Source organism: Zingiber officinale, chromosome 2A, assembly GCF_018446385.1.
Source record: "Zingiber officinale cultivar Zhangliang chromosome 2A, Zo_v1.1, whole genome shotgun sequence".
NCBI lineage: Eukaryota > Viridiplantae > Streptophyta > Magnoliopsida > Zingiberales > Zingiberaceae > Zingiber > Zingiber officinale.
This window is the reverse complement of record NC_055988.1, coordinates 79,208,046-79,223,901: the sequence shown is the minus strand read 5'-3', so window position 1 is coordinate 79,223,901 and position 15,856 is coordinate 79,208,046.

The following is a 15,856-nucleotide window of genomic DNA, read 5'->3' as shown; positions in this document are numbered from 1 at the left end:
ATGGCTATGTGCCTAAGACAAGTATGATGGCTATGTGCCCAAGTATGCATGGCTATGTGCCCATTTATGCATACCTTATGAATGACATGAATGATATGAACATGATATGCCATGAATGACATGAATGAAATATGCTATGAATGACATGAATACGATATGCTATGAATGACATGAATATGAATTTCCATGAATGACATGAACATGATATGCTATGAATGATATGAACATGATATGCTATGATTGACATGAATAAGATATGCTATGAACGACATGAATATGTTATGAAATGATAGAGATATGATATGGCATGTATTTTACTTTGAATGGCTTGTACCAAAAGGGTGGGCTCCTCATGCGCCACTAGGTCGAATTACGGGCCAAATAAAGGGTGGGCTCCTTACACGCCCCTAGGTCGAGCTACGGACCTAGTTTCCTAGTAGGTTCAAGACTAGCTACCTTGGGTCTACTTAGGATGCGCGCATTATGTATGTATGTGGTACTAAGCCGGGCCCCTTTCATGTTGAGATTATTTTCAAGTATTATATGATATTGTTTCAAGACATCTCACACATGACATAAATCATGTTTTGAAAGGCATATTGCACATGATATTTACATTTCCCATGTTTTAAAGGACATCTTGCATCCATGCTCATGATATGATGAAAAGTAATGCTTACAGGATATGCTATGATATGATGCCTTGATGTTATGAAAAAAAATGTCATGATGTTTTCACTTATGCTATGATGTACACTTATGTTATGATAGTACCTCCATGCTATGATAGGATCTATGCCATGATATGATGATTTTCTTATGTCATGATAGTACCTCCATGTTATGATATGATTTATACCATGATATAATGATTTCTTATGTTATGATGTGATTTATGCTATGATAGGATGTTACTTGTACCATGATAAGAGTTAGGCCATAATATGTTGTTTACTTTACCTTATGTCATTACTGAGATTCATGCCATGATTTGATATGTTTTAATTACATGATGATATGAGCATCAATTACTCTATAATGTATGATATGATGATGTTGCATGATACGTTGGTTTTTGTGAGTAGGAAAGGATCTCACTAAGCCTTGAGTGCTTACAGATACTTTTCCTTGTACCACAGATAAAGGTAAAGAATGGAGAAACTAGAGGCACAGCAGGAAGGGGCAAGAGATGTGTGATGGTGACTTGGCTAAAGAAACGAAATAACCTGCTTAAGTGAACTTAGAATAATATGTTATGTTATGTGATGTCTTTTATGATTCTCTATGCATGAGTTAGAAATGAATACTATGACTATTTAAATTGAACTATGTTATTTCTTATACATATGCTTACTATGTTACTCTATGCTTAGAAACATAGATATGCTTCCGCTGTATGTATATATGAATGTTTAAGTTACTAAGTCTAAGGATAAGGAAAGTAACCCCGCCCTCACTAGGCAGGAGTGGTAGTAAAGGGTCGGGCGTTACATTGAAAATGCTCCTTGAGTGTCAATTTCTTCAAAGTTGGCTTAACTACCGTTCTTCTTAGAGTTGACACTCTCTAACCCATCTATGGGGTAAAGAAAATGCTCCTAGGAACCCAAAACCTATTGGTGCTCCTTGGATGCTCTAGGTATTCACTAGGGATAACTTCCCTAGATACCTTTCTAGTGACCTTATTTGGCTTCTTAGAAGCCTTAGTCACATTTTCTAGGTCAGCCCTAGGGATTGCTTCCCTTGTGACATTTTTTGTGACTTTCTTAGATTTCTTAGAAGTCTTAGTCACATTTGTTGCAAAAATACTCTTAGGGATAACCTCCCTAGTATTCTTAACTTGACCACTAGACCTAGGGTTTGTTCCATAACTATATGGAACTCTATGGTAGGAAATTACATCCTTCTTGACCTTTGGTTTGTATCCCAAACCTTTATGGCCATTGGATGACTTTGATACTCCTAGCCCTAGGTTTTTCTCATTTTGCCCTATTAGGATATTTTCCATCCTTTTTAGGATCTTTTCAATTTTATCAAGTCTTGACCTCAAGACTTGATTTTCTTCCCATAAATCCCTAGATTTTGATTTTCTATTTAATCCTTGAGCGTTTTTATTTCTAGGTGTATAGTTATTGATCTTAGTGTTTTTGCCTAGATTTTTATCTACATTCCTAGCCCTAGGTTGAGAGGTTTTAGCATGAAAAACTACATGATTTTCCTTAACTTTATCATGCCTCCTATTTTCATGGTAAATAGTATTAAAATGATATAAGTTAGAACTAGCATGCTTTTTACCATAATTTAAAGGGGTAGGCTCAATAAAAGTTACCTTTCTTTTTACCTTGGAGGGTCCCCCTTGAATTGATCTTCCTCCTTGAGCCTTGACCACCTTCTTCCCCTTAGGGCATTGACTTCAGTAATGCCATCTTTGTTGGCACAAGAAGCACACAATGTGCTCCTTGCTCTTCTTTGTTGTGGGGATGATCTCCTTGGGCTTCTCCTTGTCCTTGGGTGCCACTTGTCCCTTCTTCTTGGCCAAGTTAGGACACTTGCTCTTGTAGTGCCCATTCTCCCTACACTCAAAACATATAATATGATTTTTATTATTAATTGAAATGTTTATACCTTCATGTGTAGGGATGGCATCTTCTCTTTTTGATCCGGAGGTAGAAGCTTCCTCTTGATCCGAACTTGATACTCCTCCAATAGATTTGTCTTGACTTGTGGAGGTGGAAGCTTCTTCATCCTCTTCTCTTCTTGATCCGGATATGGAGACTTCTCCTTCTTGATCCGGTGTCTCCAAAAATTGCTCCCCCTCAATCCTAGAGGTGGAGGCTTCATCATCTTGTACATGGAACAAGGAGTATGCTCTCTCCTTGTTCCCTTCATTGCATTCCCTCAAAGATGAAGCTTCTTCTTGGACTTCTTCTTCCGAAGTTGAGCATCTCTCAACTTCGGAATCCTCCTCTTGGTCTTATTCCAATGAGTCATCCTCTTTGGATTCTTCTTGATTCGGTATAGTGGAGGGTTCTTCATAGAGCTTAGCCAACTTGCTCCAAAGCTCTTTGGCATCTTCATATTGTCCAACTTTGCATAGAATTGTGCTAGGCAATAAATTAACCAATAATTTGGTTACTTTGTCATTTGCTTCGCACCTTTGGACTTGCTCCGGGCTCCATTTGCTCCTTTTGAGAACTTTGCCTTTTGAATTCGTTGGAGCTTTGAAGCCTTCCATAAGAGCAAACCATTGCTCTATCTCCACCATTAAGAAGTTTTCGATCCTTGATTTCCAAAGATCGAAGCTTGTAGATGTGTACGGTGGAGCCACCCTTGTGTCAAATCCAAGTCCATCTTGGAATTGCATCTTGAAGTTGAGCTTCTTGAATCCTTTGACTTTGGTAATTTTGCTCCAACTTCTTCACCCTCTAACTTTTCTTGTTATGTTTGCCCCTTCCGACGATGATTCCGGTGAAGAGCGACCTCGCTCTGATACCACTTGTTGGGACCGAAATGTAGCTAGAGGGGGGGGGGGGGTTTAATAGCTCGTCGCGTGCTAGGTGCTCGTTGTAGCTTGTTTCTTCAGAAATATGTAGTGGTAAATACAGAAACAAACTACACAATGCTAACAAAGAGGGTTTACTTTGTATCCACCTCACAAGAGGTGACTAGTCCAAGGATCCACACCCACTCACGCACCCTCCACTAAGAAATCACTTCTTTTCGATAACTACCGAAGGCGGAGAAGCCCTACAAGACTCTCAATACATAAAGAAAGGAAAGGGAACAAAAGTATAAGCAACGCTTACAATGAATACAAGAAACTCTAACCCTAGTTTTCTTCTTCTTGCTTTTGATCCGCCTCTTGACTTGGAAAAGCCTCCAAGAACCTTCAAGAACTGGCGATCTAGAGCTTAGAGAGAGCTGTGGAGTTGCTGTTGAGGAGCTGAGATGAATCGGTGAAGTGCTTGCGAAGAAGACGCACGCCAACGACCTTTATCTGCGTCAACGGTCGGATCCCGATCGATTGGATTGCTCCCAATCGATCGGGGAGGCTTTGGATTGATCAGTCGATCGATCCAGAGCACCTCTGTGCTCTGCAGGAAATGCCTGGATCGATCGGCTGATCGATCCAGCCTTTATCGCGTAAAAACGCACCACCCCAATCGATCCACTTATCGATTGGGGTCTCTGGATCGATCCAGAGGCGTTCTGTGTGCTCTGCGACTTGCCCACTTGAGGCTTGTCACGGGGACCTTCCCAATCGATCGACCGATTGATCAGGCATCCAGACATTGGTTTTTGCCCAAAACCAAGTCTCAAGCCCTCAAACCAACATCCGGTCAACCTTGACCTGTTGGTACATCATGCCTAGCATATGATCACCCTTGACCTGCTAGGACTCCCTCACCAAGTGTCCGGTCAATCCCTTTGACCCACTTGGACTTTTCCTCATCATACCAAGTATCCAGTCACTCCCTTGACCTACTTGGATTTTTCTCCTCGTGCCAAGTATCTGGTCAATCCCTTGACCTACTTGGAGTTTCACCAGATGTCTGGTCAACCTTGACCCATCTGGATTTTCCCCGTGCCTGGCTTCACTCACCAGGACTTCCAACTGCCTAACTTCACTCACTAGGACTTCCACCTGGCTTCACTCACCAGGATTTTCTCACTACCTAGCTTCACTCACTAGGACTTCTCAATTGCCTAGCTTCACTCACTAGGACTTTCACCTGGCTTCATTCACCAGGATTTTCTCACTGCCTAGCTTCACTCACTAGGACTTCCACCTGGCTTCACACACCAGGATTTTCTCACTGCCTAGCTTCACTCACTAGGACTTCTCATCTGCCTGGCTTCATTCACCAAGACTTCCAACTGCCTAGCTTCACTCACTAGGACTTTCACCTGGCTTCACTCACTAGGATTTTCTCACTGCCTAGCTTCACTCACTAAGACTTTCACCTGGCTTCACTCACCAGGATTTTCCTTCTGCCTAACATCCCAATTAGGACTTCCCAGTCAAATATCTGGTCAACCTTGACCTACTTGACTCTTCTTCAACCAAACTGATCAAGCCCCGATCAGTGGAGAATTGCACCAACAATCTCCCCACATGAACAACTGCACCTGCATTGTTCATGTGTCGTCTACATGTATTGGCAAACATCGAAATCATGACCAAGACTCAAGCTTGGTCAACCAGATCAACCTTGACCTAAGGGATATTGCTCCAACAGGTAAGTCATTTCTCCTTCTGTCATTTTTGAATCTAATTGATTTCTTTTTCTTTTTTGTAGCCCAAGTCATGCTCAGGGCGTTGTTCAATGGCTCTAGGAAGCAAACAGATGTAGAAATTAATGCCAGGGGGTTGCTGAGCTGGAGAGCAGCGAGCTCCTGCCGATTGGGCCCTCTTAATAGCAAATCGGTGAAGCAGAAGCAAGCCGGGCCATAGCCAGTAACGCCGCAGCGAATACTGGTGAGCTACCTCCTAAGCGTCCTTCCATGGTGCCCATAGCACTTTTGTCGGAGTCATCCACCTCCGGTGAACCACTGAGCCAACACCAACGCTGAAAAAGGCTCCAGTCGGAGGCTTCTTCCCGCTCGAAGGCCTCTATTCCGTAGACCTCCGTGGCCATGTCGGCTCCATGACCTCCATCCGAGCAGGGTTAGAGTTCTTCCACCATCATCCCAAAGAGGGTGGTCAGTCTACCAACTCCTCCATCATTTGATCAGACTCCTTCTCTAACCGAGCTACCGACCAGGGCAGCCATAGCATAGTCAATCTTCTACCTAATGCCCCCATCAGCCAACCCTACAGCCCCTACATCTATTATCTATTCCACCCCTCTTTCCAAGTCCAAGGGCAAGGCGACTTTAGAGCCCTTAGATCTGAGCGGCCGTAAGCACATTACGAGATCATTAAATTACCAATTGACAACTGGTGCCACCTAAACAACTTTTCAAATCGTGCTCCCTCAAACACCATATCCAAATGCAAGGGCCCTTAGCCTAGATCTAGGCGGATGTCAGGGCTAAGGTGGCAATAATTTCGCCTTGGGAGCTTGCTAACAACTTCAGTAAAAAATCCACCGGTGTAAGCTCATCCGGACTTATCACATCTGCATTTCATGGTCAGACTTAATGACTTATTTTTTCTATCCATGCAATTCTGGGTGGAAGGCCTGGCTCTCTGTCAGAGACTGGCCTACTTGGTGTTGGGTTGTAAAATTGCAAATAAAGTCCCATATTGAAAATATATGAGAAAGATCATAGGTTTATAAGGGAAAGATTTTTTCATTAGTGTTAGGTTTTTTGGATATAGCCCAAAAATAAAACCATGATAGCTTAGTCCCAAAGTGGACAATATTATGTCATTGTGGAGATATCTAAATTTATTTTTGTCCTAACAATTGATGTCAGAGCTCAGACTACCAGAAGGACTAACCGCCGACTGTGCATAAGAGTCATGGTTCAATTGAACCATGTGGGTAGAATATTGACCTCGAATGAAAGAAGTGGGGTCTCCCATGTCTGGATCAAGAGGACTAGATACCAGGCAGGAAGTCCTAATTGTGGCAAGGCAAGTAAGTCCTAGTAGGTTGAGTGGACTGAGGGGCAGGAAGACCTGGTGGGTCGATGATCGGATGTAAGGGAGCATGTGGTCCTTCATTTGAGGGAAGGGGGATTGTTGGGTTGTAAGATTATAAACAAAGTTCCACATTGAAAACACATGGGAAAGATCATAGGTTTATAAGGGAAAGATATCTCCATTGGTATGAGGTATTTTGGATAGAGCCCAAAAATAAAACCATGAGGATTTAGGTCCAAAGTGGACAATATCATGTTATTGTGGAGATATCTAAATTTCTTTTGGTCCTAACACTTGGAGCATGAAATTAAGCAGCTACAAGCCCCAGCCGGGAAAACCAGCGCCTCATAAGCTTTGGTCAAGCAATTAACAACTGAGGTGACCCAACTGAAGAAAGACTTGGACACAACTTCCAAGTAGCTCTTAGGGTCCGAGCGGGCGGTGGATAAAAACAAAAATCATGATCAGACCCTTCAACTCGACCGGCTGATCAAGCAGGCTCACAACTTTGAATTCAAGATCAACTCAGTAAATGCCAAGAAGCTTTAGGTCATTGAAGACTTAGACATTAATAACAAAGAGGCCTGGACTCTAACTAAAAAACTTGAGGAAGGAGAGGCTTCCTTGACCATGGAACAGGTCAACCTTATCGTTGAGCAGGAGAGCCATGAACTTCAGCTTGGTGAGCACAAAAGAACAATCGATGAAAAAGACGACAAGCTGCATTCACTAAAGGTTGAACTCGCCAAGTACAAGGAGGAGGAGCCCGGTCGGTTGGAAACCTTTAGGGTAGAGTACCTTTGCTCCAAGGATTTCAACCAGATGCTAACCGATCGGACCCTTCGGCTGTTCAGCTACGACATCGATGGGACCCTCCAACAGCTAAAGGAAGGTCGTTATCTTTCTGCAGAGGTCCTGGTGACGTTCATCAAGAGGGAAATGATAGTGGGCATGCTCCTCAATGACGTAATTACCGATCTGGCGTAGCTTTCTTATAAGTTTGTTAACAACTCCTTGTAGAGACTGAGTAATATTTGTAAAAAATTTCTAAGTTTAACTTGATGCATGTCCATTCTGCGTTTTAAAGTTCTCATTCACGCTAACCTTTACTTTTTTTCTTTGAGACTTAGCTTCTTTGATTTACTTAACGTGAGAGCAACACGGAGCGCGAGAGTTAAGATTGCCCAATACTCGGCCGAACGGCTCGATATTTTAGGATACTTGGCACGAATGCTTTTCTCGCTTATAACTCGGTCGGATTACATGAGAATCTGGAAGCGTGAGAGCATGCTCACTTATAACTCGGTTGAATAGCACGAGAATCTGGGACACTTAGTGCGAGGGTTTTGCTAGATTATAACTCGGCCGAACGACATGAGAGTTTGGAGGCGTAAAAGCATGCTTACTTTTAACTCGGCTAAACGGCATAAGAGTTTGAGACACTTTAGCATGAGGGCTTTACTCACTTATAACTCGACCGAACGGTACGAGAGTCTGGAAGCGTGAGAGCATGCTCACTTATAACTTAGTCGAATAACGCAAGAGTCTGGGACACTTTAGTGTGAGGGCTTTGCTCACTTATAATTCGACCAAACGGTGCGAGAGTCTAAAGGCGTGAGAGCTTGCTCACTTATAACTTGGTCGAATGACCTGAGAGTTTGGGACACTTTAACGCAAGGGCTTTGCTCGCTTATAACTTGGCTGAATGGCACGAGAGTCTGAGACACTTAGCGCGAGGATTTTGCGTGATGTGGTGTGTAGATGTGATTGTCACTCACTCATATCAAATTAATTCATTTATACTCAACCAAACCCCCTTAACCTACACTAAGTAAAATAGTAGAAGACTGGGTCATCTCTTCAGGGAACTAATGATAGGATGTATATTTTTAGACAGATCGAAAAATAAGGGTTTTGTTTTGATATTTTCTACACCTAATGTAATAAAGGAAATCCTAACTAACCAAAAAAAATGAACTTACTGCGCAGTGTCACTCTATGCTATAAGGATCCTTCCTACAAAAGAAACAAGAGTAAAGAAATTAACCAACTATCATATCTAACTATCGAAGACACTCTTGCACCGCATTGTCACCCTACGACACAAGAACATCTATGAATAGGCATAACATGGAAACATAACAAGTAGCACAAACATACTTCAAGGAAAAACAATAGTAAAACAAGTGCAATTAAACTAAACAAACATAACAGTGATTAAACAAAACCTAGCTATGCATAATTGATAACCTGCATCACATTGTCACACTATGATAGAAAATTAACAATCATGCATAGTGAAACTAACAAAGTGCAATAACTAACTAACATGCATCATAATGAAATAACAAATAGATCAAACACAAAATTAAACTAACAACTAAACATTAAACAAGCATAAGAACTTAACTACAAAATTAAACAAAAACAATAAATAAAACCTAATTAACCAATCCAATTCTCCACAATCAAATACGAGAAGTACTCTACGTGTCACTAACAGAACTACCGAGGAAGAAGAATGTTGTCTCTCGAAAATCCCTTGAATCTGGTGGGCGGCTGACGTTACTAGTCAGAGATGCAATCAACAATGGTGGAAGCGCAATATCCTCGAAGAAACCTCTCCTTGGAAAGCTGCTGAGTGTGAATGAATCGGAAGTGTTGTCCAGACCGTAAACCCTAGATTAGCCTGATGGAACCCCGCCGGTTGAGCCAAGGTTGGATGGAATCGGAAGTGAACTACACAGTGTGCTCCTCACTGGAAACGGAGGTGGACCACTGGAGCTGACTAATCGTCGTCATTACCTACGCCAATCACGCTGGAAGGCTGCCCTAAGCTGCTCTGAGATGTATTTGGGGGAACAAGGTGTTGCCAATGAGGAGGGGGATGCCTCTGCAATGGAGAACCCTCGCCTGCGCAAACCATGCTATTGAGGATCCCCAACCAGAGATGATGATGGAAATGGCATGTAAACTCACCACCAGCCGGGATGCTACCTCCGCCTTCTTCATCGCGCCTGACAGGAGACAACTCGAAGGGGTAGCGAGGTGGATGAAGAACCTACTAGAGAAACCACTCCGGTGAGGCTCGATGATCATCGTTGATGCAACTCCGCTGAAGCCGCCACCGTTGAACTCATCGTCTTCGATTGGGAGCAGAGGATCAGGGCATCGGGGGAGAAATTGCGAGCCCTAGCTGAAGATCATTGTGCATCCATGTGAAAGGATAAAGGAGAAGGGTTTTCTCCTTCATTAATTTGGGCCGTCCAACTTTATGAGGGAGATAGATGAAGATCTGACCATTTGATCTAGCTAATGAAGAGATAAGTGGTCTGGATCAAGTTGCCTTCTTGCTTGGATCCAAAGGTGCATATCATTTCAGATCTGGATCAAGGGCAAGATGCTTTGATCTAGATTAAGGAATAAGATCTCTCTTGATCTAGATCAACGGTTCATATTGATTCAACTTGTTCTCCTCCGTTTGACCTCCAAATCAAGTCAAATTTGATCCAACTTGACCCCAATCCATGACTCTTTGAACTTCCTACAAAATCACACAAAAACATGAAATTAAATTTCATAATTTGTAGAAAATTTACAATTAAGTCTAAAATATATTCTATTCACAAAATATAATATAGCCATAAAATTAAGCATGTGAGAAGGTAAAAAATATCAAGAATAAGAGCCAAAATAACCAATAAAAATGCTAGTTATCACTTGACCAAGAGGCATGAAAGTCTGGAGGCATGAGAGTATACTCACTTATAACTCGGTCGAACGACCCGAGAGTCTGGGACACTTTAGCTCGAGGGTTTTGCTCGCTTATAACTCAACCGAACGACATGAGAGTCTGGAGGTGTGAGAGTATGCTCACATATAACTTGGTCGAACAACGTGAGAGTTTGGGACACTTTAGCACAAGGGCTTTTGCTCGCTTAAAACTCGATCGATCGACACGAGAGTCTGGAACACTTTAGCGCAAGGGATTTGCTCACTTACAACTTGGCCAAATTATATGAGAGTCTGAGACACTTTAGCACAAGAGATTTGTTGGCTTATAACTCGGCCAAATGGTATGAGAGTTTGGAGTTGTGAGAGCATGCTCACTTATAATTTGGTCGAACAGTGTGAGAGTCTAGAACACTTTAGCTCGAGGGTTTTGCTTGCTTATAACTCGGTCGAATGGTACGAGAGTCTAGAGTCATGAGAGCATGCTCACTTATAACTCGATTGAATGATGTGAGAGTATGGGACACTTTAGTGTGAGGGCTTTGTTCACTTATAACTCGGTCGAGCAGCTTGAGAGTCTGGAGGGATAAGAGCATGCTCACTTATAACTCGGTCGAGCAGCATGAGAGTCTGGAGGCGTGAGAGCATGCTCACTTATAACTCAGTCGAATAATGTGAGAGTCTAGGACACTTTAGCGTGATGGCATTGCTTGCTTATAACTCGGTCGAACGACATGAGAGTCTAGAGACCTGAAAGCATGACCACTTATAACTCGGTCGAATAGCTCAAGAGTCTAGGATGCTTTAGCGCAAGGGCTTTACTTACTTATAACTCGACCGATCAACATGATAGTTTAGAACACTTTAACATGAGAGTTTGTGTAAGTACCCCATGGTAATTTTGGTGTGATCGAACCAGGTCATGTCCTATTGTGTTTTAACCCTTGTGTTTAAGTATGCAGGAATATAGAAGCATAGAAAGTCAAGCGAAAGACGCAGATAGCAAGAAGGACGACACTAGAGAGGATCGATGGCTCGGTGCGTTCGAGAGACGAGATGCTGTGAAAGAGTACGCTAGCAGATGAGAAGGAGGCGCGCAGCATTTTCGAGGGACGAGAAGCCGATGTGGAAGGTTGCTCGAGAATATCGGAAGATAGATTTGGGTGAGTCCTATTCCAGATGGCCGAAATCACCCAAGCGAGGGGAACTGAAGCAAGAGGCCAGATCAAAAAGTCAATTGCAAGTTGACTCGTGGTCCAGACGCTTGGACCAAGTCCAGTCACTCGGACGGTCTGAGCGCCCGAATCAACTGGGCACCCCCGGGGCGCCTCGCCCAGCGGGGACCGATTCGACCCAATCCAAGCACCCGAACTAAAAATTTTATCAAAACACGCCGTGACGCGATCCGTTATGATGAGGATAAAATTCTACCCACGTTCGGGCGCCTGGAACCCTTCCAAGCATCCCGATTAGGGCTATAAATATAACCCTAATCCAGTAGCTAGAAATCAATACTTGTAAATAATTCCTTTGTCTGTTCTACTACTATATGAGCTGTTAACGCTGTAAGAGGCTTCTCTACCTGAAGGAGACTTTGATAGTGAGCTCTAATTATCTTGGATTAGCAATCTTCTTATTGTAAATCAAGTAATTCCTTCTGTACCTCTGTCTTTAGTTTACTTACTATTTCTTTTTATGCAAGTGTCAATTTTAATAAAGATGTAAAGTTCGAGGAAGGTTTATTTTTATTTGCAGGGCAATTCACCCCCTCTTGCAGGCCTCCAAGGGACCTATACTTTTCTCACTTATAACTCGGCCAAACAGCACGAGAGCCTGGGACACTTTAGCACAAGGGATTTTCTCACTTATAACTCGGTCGAATGACAAGATAGTCTGGAAGCATGAGAGTATACTCACTTATAACTTGGCCAAACAGTGCAAAAGTCTAGGACACTTTAGCGTGAGGGCTCTGCTCACTTATAACTCGACCGAACGACACGAGGGTCTGGAGGCGTGAGAGCATGCTTACTTATAACTCAGGCAAATGACGTGAGAATCTGGAACATTTTAGCGCAAGGTCTTTGCTTGCTTATAACTCGGTCGATCAGCACGAGAGTTTGGAACACTTTAGCACGAGGACTTTGCTCGCTTATAACTCGGTCGAATGACATGAGAGTCTGGGACACTTTAGTGCGAGTGCTTTGCTTGGTTATAACTCAGTCGAATGACATGAGAATCTGGAGGTGTGAAAGCATACTCATTTATAATTTGACCGAACGTCTCGAGAGTCTGGGACACTTTAGCGTGAGGGCTTTGCTTGTTTATAACTCGACTGAATGACATGAGAGTTTGGAGGCGTGAGAGCATTCTCACTTATAACTCGGTCGAATGGTGCGTTTCTAGGACAATTGGTAATTTTTCATTTGAATCTTCCTGCATTCATAGAATAAATATTTTTACCATTGACATAAATTCAATAATAATCTTACTACTCAGCCTGATAAGGCTATAGATGATTTGTGCCTCGAGGCCAATTCATATTTCTTCCACTTCCATCCTAGAAGATGCCTCATGAATTGCATTGACTTCGACTCGTTAAACTTTCTAAGTGGCTCGTGACTCAGGTCTGACCACCTCCACGTAGCATTTGTACGCCACTAACTAGTTACCTTTGACTTCGTCAACCAAGTCGTCAATATAAAACTTGATCTTTTGACAAAAGGTAGAGATGACAACTCATAACTCGTTCAGCGTCGGCCGGTCAAGGATTATGTTGTATGCAAAAGACGCATCCACCATGATGAAGTTCGTCCAACGAGTCCTCATGAACTGCTCCTCCCATAGAGAGATGGCCAACCGAACCTGGTCGATCGGCAAAACCTCATTGCCCGTGAATCCATATAATGGGGTCGCCATGGCTGTAGCTCGCTTCACTCTATTTGTAGTTGGTCGAATGCCCTCTTGAATATGATATTGAATGAGATGTCTGTGTTAACAAAAGTCCAATGGATATTATGATTACCGATTATTGTTCTAATAATTAAGACGTCGTCATGAGAGATCTCCACTCCCTCCAAGTTTCTAGGACCGAAACTGATTTATGGTCCTTCAGCCTTTTTCGTGTTGCACCCAACCGCATCGATCTCCAATCTCTGTGCGTATGACTTCCTAACATGGTTGGAGTCGTCATCGGTTGGGCGTGCATATGACTTCCTAGCGCGGTTGGAGTCACCATTGGTTGGGTTGCATGCTATCATGCCGATGTGGCCCCGAGCTGCGTTACTCTGACTTTCTTCTTCATGATCCGACCGGGCGCTGGCCACTCGTTTGATACTTGGGTGGGCCTCTGGTTGTCTCTTTGTTGGGGTTGTCGCTGGTTTTGGTCGGCCATGGCGTCATCTTGATCTTGAGTTCTCTGTCGGCGGTGATGTTGGCAGTGATGTTGGCAGGTTGGGGAGGGAGATCGTTGACGATATCGTTGAGGGGCTGATCGACGGGGCCTAGGACTAAAGTGGTAGTAGTCCTTGGTATTGTGAGTCGCTGAGTGGTGGTAAGAGCAGAACATTGGATCAATTGTCGGGACTCATTGAATTTTGCCCGCTCGACCTCCACAAGTTGGATCACACGGGCTCGGGCTCATTGTGTGGCTGTGTTGCCTCCACTCGGGATCCTTTTAGCAGTGGATTGGTGTGAGCAGCTCCGCGTTCTAGGACAACCACTTATTCAGGGAGCACTTCTTTTTTTTGAGCTGACTAGGCGTCCTCGACGTTGATATACTTTGTGACCCTTTCGAGCAGATGGTCGAAGTCTCTAGGGGGCTTCCTAATAAGTGAGCGAAAGAAGTCATTATCTATTAGTCCTTATGAGAAGGCACTTACCAAGATTTTCTGAGTTGTTGATAGGACATCCATAGCCACTTGATTAAATCTTTTAATGTATGCCCGTAACACTTCCTTAGGCACTTGTTTGATCGCGAATAGGTTCACGTTCATCTATTGATAATAGTAGCTACTAGAAAAATGCTGAAGAATAGTCGCTCGGAAGTCCTTGAAGCTGAAGATAGAGTCAATCAGTAAGCATTTGAACCACCTCTACGTCAATCCGAAGAGCATAGTGAGAAACACTCGACACTTGACTCTATTGGTATATTGGTGGAGTGTAGCTATGTTGTCAAATTTCACTAGATGGTCCTCGGGGTCAGTTGACCCAGTGTACTCTCCCATCGTCAGAGGTCTAAAGTAAGATGGCAACTGATCGTCGAGGATGTCTAGGGAGAACTGTCTGTTGATCCACTCAGGAGTGTCATTGAGTCGGGGTGCTTTACCTTTATGCATGTCTTGGACGAGAGTGTTCTCGTAAGATGATCCTTGTGTCCCTTCAGCTCGGTCATGCTCTTCCGAGGGCGTGCGGGATAATTCCCTGTGGTATGGGATTGGTGCGTTTGGTTCTTGCTAGCGGTTCGGCTTGCGACCAGCAGGGTCTTTTGCTCGGGTTCTATGGTTTCTCGCTGACCTATCACCGATACAACTAGTTCATTCGACACTCGGCAGTCGGCTACTATCTCCTATTGTTGCTACACCATCTTTGTAGCTCGGGCATTAATTAGTATCTCCAGCTCTTCTTGGGTTAACGTCATGGTGATGAGTTGTCTAGCGACTTCCATCTTTACGTTCCAGATCAGGTGAAGTTCCCACAGAACATGCCAAATATGATCATGTCCGAAAGTTAAGAAGACGGTTGGTTGGGCACACAGCTCTGCTGTTGATTGGAAAAAGACTCCGCGGGGTCGTGCAAAAGTAGGAGCGTTAGTACCGGGCCAGGAAGGGGTCCCGACGTTAGCCCTCCGACACTTAAGTCAGTCTTCGGTTCAGTGGAGAAGAATAGTAGAAAATGAATAGTAGCCTAAAGCGTATAGAATAGCAAAGTAATGTACATCTCCGTCTGTGGATGGGGACCCCTTTTATAGTGCTACTGTAGCTTCTGTGCACACACCTAAAGTATATGCACATTTTCTAAAGCGTTCTAATAAAAGACAAATAAAAAAATGTCCTTGATACCTTTCCTTAAGCGAGCACACAAATCTCTAATGTGATAGACTAGAAGCTTCCAAATTACTATTTGGTTGCTGGACATTCTTTGCTGTCAGCGGCACCAACTTTCAAAAGAGTACGTTAAGATACGCATGTGGATCCCGCTATATGCCAACTGGGGTCGCTCAGCAATGACGACACCATATTGAATGGAGCTATCAACCCTCTCTTCACTCCGCCTAACAGTTGTCAGAGAGGCGTATCGTGTCCACTCAAACCGGAGGTCCGATTGATTAGGACGGTAAATTGGATAACTTAGTATTTAGCTCTAGACTAACTGCAAATCACAGAGGGTGACTGTTCGATTGGTCCGATCAACCATTCACATTCAATTGATCCTTCAAATCCGACCGACTCTAGATACTTGCTGGACAACCCACAGTTATTGCGAGTTTGAGCCTTTAACTTTAACTTTAACTTTAACTTCAACTTCAACTTCTAAGTC